We start from the raw sequence: 9,318 nt of genomic DNA, 5'->3' as shown, positions 1-9,318 counted from the left end.
ATCATACCGGTTTGTTGTTCAGTTCAGTGAGGCATCTCACCCACTATTCCAAGGCTCTTTGCTCCTGTTACATTGGCAAGATAAAGGGGAAGGCTTAGAGGGTATGGGTGGCAATGCAGACTTTTGCTGGCATAGATGAGTAAAGTTCCACTGATCTCAGGACAACTCATATTAGCCAGGAAATTTTGCTCCTCATTCTCTTTTTCTTTTTTGTTCTTACACAATACACAAAAATGACTTTTGCCTTGTGACTGTGTGCCTTGTGCTCACACAACAGACACATGGCAGTATTGTGTCCTTTGAGAAAAACAAGCAGCAAATGATTAAAATCATGTTAACTCCACAGTGGAACTTGCTAACCATCCTTATTCTGGAATTGCCAGCTAAAGCATTTTTCATCATTTATTTTTTCAGAGGGATTTGTATAAGTTTCTGTCAGTCTGTTTTAGAGCACGGCAGGTTACAGAGGCGCTTTGATTCATGGCTGGGCACAGATTATTTTAAGTAGAAAGAAAAAGGAGTCTTGGTTTTAACAGCATTGCACTGTCATCTTGCGGTTGCAGCACTCAGTTCCTCACCCTTATTTGGAAATGCCTTGAACAAGAATTTGATGTGAGCAGGAAGAAACGGTGATTGCCTCACTCCCGGGGCTTCGGTTTGTTTGGAGGCCTCCTTCCTGCCACTCTTGTGACAACAAGACAGACTGACCTTGCCAACTGTTTCCACTTCAGTTCTTCCCATCTCCTTCGTTTGTGAGAGGGGAGCATGACCTCCTCTATAAAACCAGCATTTTGAGATTTAAGACTTCATCTCTTCCAGACTTGCAGTACTTCTGCTATGAACTCGTACTCGAAGACACATTTTCAGGGCAGTTTCATGTAGTCTTCCTTCCTGCTTGAGCTTTAAAGAAGGAACACATAATTAACTTTTTCCAATATGCAAACAGCAATCATTTCTGCCTCTTCTGGACTGTTCAAGAAAGTAGCCAGTGTGGGATTCTCCTTTTTAGAACCTTCCAATCAGCTTCAAAGAGCTAATTTCCCAAGGCTGTCCAAAACATAAGGGAAGGCCCCAAGTTGGGCTTCCTTACCTCCTGTTGCAGTTGTGCTGTGCCCAGCTAGAGTACAGCTCTCCTGGGAGCCTCCCAACACCCTCCTCCATAGCTACAGAATCATAAAGTGGTTTGGGTTGGAAGGGACCTCAAAGATAATCTAAATCCAACCCCCCTGCATGGGCAGGGACATCTCCCACTAGACTAGGTTGCTCAAAGACCCATTCAACTTGGCCTGGAACACTTCCAGGGATGGGGCATTTACCATGTGTCTGGGCAGCCTGTTCCAGTGTTTCACCACTCTCGCAGTGCAGAATTTCTTCTCAACACCCAGGTCAGACCTAGAGTGCTAAGCACCTTGCAGAAGAAAGCCTTTGATTACTGTTTTTCTTTTCTCACCAAATATTGACACAAGGAAAAGTGAGTAAATTATTACAAGTTCTATGTGTTCTTGTTCCTAATGCCATTAGTAGAAGAAAAGGAAATAAAACAGTTTAGATTACATCACATAGCAGTCATGTTATTTCACAGAAGCAACAATTTGGTCACTTGAGACCTACTTTCAGTATTTGGCTTGTCATGTTGTCATTGATTAAGGTATTTCTGCTTCACAGCTGTCTCTCTATCAATCAGAAAGTCTTTTGTATTTTCATCCTCTGAGAATCTTAATTTTTTAATCTAACCGACACATCAATATATACTTTATAATTTTCATCAGTACTCATAGAATGGTTAAGGTTGGAAGGGACCTTAAAGATCATCAGGTTCCAACCTCCTTGTTATGAGCAGGGACTCCTCTCGCTAGACCAGATTGCACAAAGCCTCATCCAACCTGGCCTTGGACTGCCAGGGAGGGGGCAGCCACAACCTCTTGGCAATCTATTCCAGCACATTACTATCCTCATGGTGAAGAATTTCTTTCTAATATTTAACCTACATCTCTCCTCTTTCAGTTTAAAACCATTACCCCTTGTCCTATGACTGCCCTCTCTGGTGAAAAGCCCCTCCCCAGCTTTCCTGTAGCCCCTTCAGGCACTGGAAGGCCACTGGGAGGTCTCCCCAGAGCCTGCTCTTCTTCAGGCTGAACAACCCCAACTCTCTCAGCCTATCTTCATAGCAGGCTAAAAAACCACAAATACATATTCCAGAAAGATGCACAACATTGATCCAGTCGCAGTCAAGTCTGAACTAATCATCTATCATTGCATGAATAGATACAATTAAATGGTGGTCAGCCTAACTAGTTACTTGGAAGCGTGTAGCACAATGACACCCCTAACTTAAATAACAGCTGCAACCCTGTCCTCCTCCTCAAAAGGCAACCTGTGAATCTCATACTATACAAATTCATCCTTACCCTTACCAGGAATCAAAAGCTTAAAAGTCTAAATCACTTGTTTCTATTAGTGCTTTTCACTTCAGCTATTTCTTTCAAGTTAGAGGAGAAAAACAAATTAGGTCACTGCTGTTACCTTCAGTTTTGGCTTCTGTATTTGGGCTGTCAATATTCTGAGGGAATGTTTATTTTTGCAGAAACCACTAACATTAAAACTCAGATGAAAAAAATTGGGAATGGTGTCCTACAGAGCTTAGTTTGGTACATGGGAAGAAAAACACCACATTTTGATCAAAATTTTGTTACTATTGTTCCCCTGTATGGAATTCAGAGTATGCATACCAAATTCCCCATTTTGAGAATGAATTGCCTACAGCTTAAAATGTTGCCAACCATGTTTATTTCCATTTAAATGTGGAATTTTCTTCATCTTGCAATCGGATTACCATGGCTAGACTTAAAAATCTTACTACCAGCAGAGGGATCCTCTGTGGGCCTTGGAATACATTAATGCACCATTCAGAGTACATATGAAGGTTGCACTCTCAGACTCCCCAAACACAATATATTTATTGCAAGATTATTTTTTTTCAGCTACCAGATATTTTCAGAAGTCAGAATTATGTATTTTATTCTCACACCTTCAAAATGGCTACATTCCATTTCGCTTCAGAAAGAACACTTTTGCAGAGATAAAATGCAGAAACCCTTCAGAAAGAGGACAGCAAAACGGTGCGGGAAGGATGGAAACTTTGGAAACTGACAGCAATCATTGGTGCAGCTGCAATTATGAAACAAACAGACTGAAATGTCAAGGATCTAATGACTGGTAAATATAGCAGTGACGTTAGGGGACTAATCTGACTGAGAAAGGGGGAGTGGGCAAGTCCAACTGCCAGGTATGGAGACACTCCTGAACCTAGGAAGCAATAAACTGCAGAGGGCAAAGTGGAGACAAGGCTCATAGCTTGATCCTGTGGGAGCAGGAACAGTTGCAGACCCCCCCAGAGGGAGAAAACACGCAGGCACACACAACCCAGACAGTGTCAAAGCAGCTGCTGCTGCACGGCTCCAAGAGCAGGATGCCTTGGCTCTGCTTCGGAGAGACCACCTCTAACAGCTCGATGGCTAATTCAGTCCTTCGCCTCACTTATCGACACTGCCAACAAGGCTGCTAATTAGTACTAACTGTGATGGTGGTTTCTGTGATGTGGACAGCTGTTTGCGAACAGCTGGACGGAGACCACCAACTCACTTCAGACAGGCCACTAAACAGCCATCTGAGGGTAACCACTAGGTCGCTAGCAACTTGGGTTGGATTCAAACTAGTGACTTGGAGGTGAAAAGGCTCCATATTCAATTACCAGTCCCCTGAGTCATCCCATCCACACTCTATAGTTATTTCAAAGCGCTTTGGTAAGCAATATCTGAGGACAGGACATGTGCTCAAAGTGCTAAAAATACACATCTAAGAGTGCAGGGAAAAGATCAGATCACTCAAAAGTAAATTTTCCTTTCTGTTTAAATAGAAAATAAAGGAAAAATAAGAAAAAATAAAATCACAATTCTAACACTAAGTTGTTTTTTATACATATACATATATATAAGGCCTCAGCCCCATTCTGCTTATGCCATTTACATTAATTTATTGCAAATATCATTAGAATACTAAAGTAAGAGAGACTGTTCTTAGAAAAAAATAGTAATATCCCTTTTATCCTTTTATTTTCTGAATAGCCAAAGCAACAGTAGAAAGTAGGGGAACGCATTTGAGGAAGGGGGTGTGAGAAGGGTAGCAGAAACAAAATGCTAAAAGATGAATTTTTAAAAAAAGCCCCACAATGAAAACAACCAGGGCTTCTCAAACTTGCAGATTTGTTTTAAGAGCGACGCTGCCCTCTGGTACTCTGGGATATGGCATTTTCAATGCAGCTCCAGAGGTCCACCAATCTATTTTTGTCACCTATCCTGGGATCTGACGGGCTCACCAGGGGCTCAGTTAAACAAGCCTCCAGTTTTTAAACAAAGTGGATTTTAATTGAGAAGCACCTGTGGTGAGAGAGACTTCTGGCATTATTAAAAAGCAAATTTATCACAGTGAACCATAGAGGCAGGGGGTAGGGGAGTGAGTGGGGAAGGGGGGTCCATGCATACGTCATACCTGCAGCACAGTACCATTCCTTTCATAAAATTCCCTTGAAGAAATGTGTAGGATTTGACTGCACCCCGTGAAGAGTGTTTTTCCCAACAAGCTGTTCCCAGGGTGTTGAAAAGCTATCATTCATGAAAAATTATTGAGGGGGAAGGAGGCAGCAAAGGGGAGTTCAGAAGGCCAAGGATGCCAGTGGAAACCACAGAATGAGACCCTCTGTAAAGCACGCACCTGTTTATGGCCACCATAATAGCTTAACTAGAAAGCTTCAAGTTCCAAATTGTGGGGGGTGGGAGAAGGGGGGAAAGAGGGAAAACATAATGAAAGCTTGTTCTAATATCAAAATGCATTTTAACCCATGGAGTGTAGGCTCACAATGGATGGCTGCAATTTAGAATAAAGCACTGACAATGCAACATCCACAAAATTGCAGAGGACTCTCTTCAGACACATCTTGGTATCATTAAAGGCACGTGGGGTTTGGCCAAAGATTGGAATATGCACCACTTTATAAAGTATGTGGCTAAAACAACCCCCCTACTTATTAAAAAATACTTATTGTTGTCCCAGAGAGCAGTTGAGAGCAGAGATTAGGAGCCAAGGTCTGTCTACATGCCGTAATGATCAACTCCTGTAACAAAGAATTTACAAGGCAAGGAAAAGAGAGTGAAGCCACCCTGCAAAGACTTGGATGATACACAAATGTTCAGAATGACAAGGAATGCACTGTAATTTTATTGACACTATTAGTAAAATCCCTTTGTGGTTTGCAAGAGTGTTAGGCATGCGCTTTGCCCTCACTAAGTGGTAAAAATAATGTACTCAAGCCTATTGCTCCAGCTGAGAAGACCTGACATTAAAAATGAGACTCCTCACAGGTATTAGTCAGTAAGGATGCCTTTCCCCAGGAAGGAGCTAGCTATTTTTATCCATTATTCTCTTAAGAAATTGTTTTGTTGACAGTTTTGCCAGGAATTCTCAAAACATTTTGAGAAAACAAATCCCAAACTGAACTGAGGGAGACCACAGGCAGGGTAACAGATATCTCTCAGAGAAGCTGGCTTTAAATCTTTCATCTTAAGTATTCTGAGCAAGGCTGAAAGGCAGCCTTTGATGCAGAGTGTTCAGTCTTGTTGACAAACTAACACTTCTAGCAGAATCCGTAATGATGGGCCTACAAAAAGCAGAACAGGAGGGCTGCCCCAGGAGTTTGAAAGGGAACATGAAGTCATAAAAGATAGCTGTATGTTTATTTTGATTAATAACATTGGCCCAACATTTTCATATTTATTAATGCACATGCAACACTGCATTTTTTACTTTGTTCATCTAAATCAGCCTGCCAAACCTCACTTTTAATCAAAAGTAGGAAGTCTATGATGTGTGGAATAAAATAAATGCATGATGTAGAATAAAGGGATAGGGAACTGAACTCTACAACTTATGTCTGGGAAAACATGAGTTTTTAGTTGGGTTATCAACAGTGTACGTGGGGTTTTTTTTTCCTTTAAATCACCCCCAAAGTAATAAGCTACTTTTGGCTCCCCAGAGGGCTTTAATCTGCAAGGCTTAACTCTCTTTTTAAAAAAAAAACCACAAAAAACCCCCCCAAAACAACAAACAAAACACAGATAACTTAGGCTGTTTAGACCTGTATTTCTAGGTCTAAAATTTTTTAGCCAGCCTATCTTATATATTCAATCAGCATGTTCTTCCCCTCCTCCACTTGAATTCTTACATGTAACCTTAATAACTGAAAGAGTTCTGTACCAAATGAGGCAACTTCATCCATAGTTAATTAATAGGTAAACTGTAGCAGCTAATGGATTCTTCCACCCCTCCCCAAAACCCCTAACCTACAAACAAAAAAAAGTACAGCATGAGACACTGACCTTGCAACGTGAGACTGTAAGTCCAGGCACCCCAGACAGAACATGATACGTTCTTATCAATCTTTCCACTGTTCTTCCAAGACACTGCTCTACCCAAAATTAGAATCACTTTCTGAGAGTTCCAATGAGAAAATATTTTCAGAGGTTACTGGGAAGTGATCATCACCATTTAGCTAGTCAAGCTCTGAATTGTATAAGTAATTAGCTACAATAAAATCCTTTGTCATAAATGCTTACATCCCTCATTTTTCCCCAATTTGCCCATAAGCAATTTATCTTCAAAAAGTCCACATACACTAGCTTCATGATCCATCCTGTGAGAAATGTGTCAAACAACACATTGCAGCCTAACACTCAGTGTTAAACTGATTTCTCATTAAAACTGTTTAAATATATTTGACGCAAGCAATATATAATGGATTTGTCATGAAAAAAAACCCAACAACAAAAAAGCTTCTGTATGCATTAATTAAATTATCACAAAGAATAGATTTTAAAAGCAATATAATGATTTAGCTTTATAATAAATTTCAGTGAACACAATTTCAAAACCCAAATTGCCCAGGCTAACACCTGAAAATACCCTCTATATCCAGAGTTAGGACTTGATATTTAAGATAAATTGCATAATCCATATTGTTTCCTTATTATTGTGCTATGAATACAGCATAAACACATGTTTCTGAAAAAGAAATCAACTGTAGAATACCAAGATTTGCTATGCTTATGTCTTAGAGTTAACATCACCATTCAGTGGCCTGTTTGGTTTACACATTTCTGAAGCATTTTAAGTTGTTTTTTTTTTCCTTGGGCAACAAAGCTTTTGTGCTTTCTTTGATCACATTTTCACAACTCCATGAGAAGAACCTCTTAAAAGCAATCTTACCAAAAAACAAATTAGAGATTGGACTGATCATCTTCTAACAAATGTTGACTATGAAAGTATGTCCAAAAGTCTTAAGATGTTTAGTAGTCTTGAATTATTACAAAACATCCCACCAAAACTAAAGGCATTGCACAGCAACTCCACAAGTGAACAGATAGGTTGAAATATTTCTTGACTGACAAAGTAAAAAGTCAAACAGAAATAAATCCCTTTTGTGCTGTTGTGTCTCTAAACTTATTTTGGCTTGTACTCAAAAAAACAACAAGAAACGTTTCAGTCCAGCATAAATATGCTATGGAAGTAACCTGAAGTTTAAATAAGACCTAGTACACATTACAGTGCATCTTACTAATGGATTTTCAGTGATATCTCTGCAACACTATTAATGAGAAGTCAGCTGTGCTTCTGAACTGATCTTACTCTGAAGAAGGGAGGCTCTTTCTAAAGGATACCTTTTGGATAGCAAACTCCTGCAACTGTCAGAGACTAGGAGGAATAGTGCAAAATAATCATACTCCCTCACTTGTTTTACAAACCGACTGACAATATGTTCCCCATCAGCTGAAAGTTCTCTCTTAGACCTGACCAACTCCCTCTCTCACCCTGAGAGCCATTTTTATTTGTTGCTGCCACCTCCAGTCTAAGCAGTTCCTTAATCCACATGAGAAGGACATCAGCAGCCAACTCACAGAAAAGTGGAGAGAATCTCTCAGTTCTGGATTTTCTTTGCCAGCACCACACTAGGGAGGAGCAAGAACTGTTGAAAATGCCCTGCGTAGACCCTGGCTTCATGACTGAAACAAAGACAATGTAAAAGCAACTTCAGCAAATGTAGTAGCTCAGCTCTTACAAGTCTCCTCTTACAATGTATAAATCAAGGATTTCCAGAGTTTACAATGTGGTGAAATTTGGACTGGATTATGACAGAGGAAAATGCGTAATCATAATTTATCCTGGGAATAGTTAGCCTTTAAATAATAGGGATGTTATTAACATATACAAAATAACAATGACAGTTTCTCATCCTCAAAAACTACAAGATCTTAATAGAAATGACTGTGAGAGAAAGCTCCTGTAAAGAAGCCAATTAAGCCTAAAGCAGTATGGAAAATTTTCACTTGAATGATTACAATTTGGTCAAGCAACTGGAACTGAATCTTAACAAGGAAAGCATAATCTAACCCTAAACAGAGGCCCTGCTAATAGGTCTGCCCATAAACAACAAAGACCTAAACATCTTCCACATGTCACAAAGTAAGAAACATTTGTCTTTGGGTATATTTAAAAAGTAGTACACACACTACTACCCAGCAGTGACCTCAACATGCTGCAGAGCTGAAATCGGGAAAATAGTGGCAACCAAACAAGGAAATTGCTCCCTACGAGAAGGATCCTGGAGGGCTGCAGAATGACAGGTGGGTTCATTAGGTCCTGACTGCACCTCTCCTATGAAGACAGGCTAAGAAAGCTGGGGTTGTTCAGCCTGAAGAAGACTCCAGGAAGACCTTATAGTGGCCTTCTAGTACCTGAATAAAGTACCTACACTACCTACAGGTACTTCCAATAGCTACAAGAAAGCTGGGGAGGGAATTTTTACAAGGGCAAGTAGTGATAGGACAAGGGATAATAGCTTTACACTGGAAGAGGGCAGATGTAGGTTAGACAGCAGGAAGAAATTCTTCAGTATGAGGGTGGTGAGACACTGGTAGCCCAGGGAAGTTGTGGATGCCCCATCCCTGGAATTATTGATGGCCAGGCTGGATGGAGCTCGGAGCAAACTGGTCTAGCGGGAGGTGTCCCTGCCCATACAGGCGGGTTTGATCTAGATGATCTTTAAGGTCCCTCCAACCCAAACCATTCCATGAGTCGATGATCAGCACCTCGGACAGCGCCGCAGAGGAGCCACCGCTGCGCTCAGCCCGACCCGGCCCCGCGCCCACCGCCCGGCCCCGCGCCCAGCCCGCAGCCAGCACCCTGCACACAGCCCCGCGCCCAGCCCAG

This window comes from Chaetura pelagica, unplaced genomic scaffold (assembly GCF_000747805.2).
Source record: "Chaetura pelagica isolate M959 unplaced genomic scaffold, ChaPel_1.0 scaffold117, whole genome shotgun sequence".
NCBI lineage: Eukaryota > Metazoa > Chordata > Aves > Apodiformes > Apodidae > Chaetura > Chaetura pelagica.
This window is presented reverse-complemented; position numbering follows the sequence as displayed.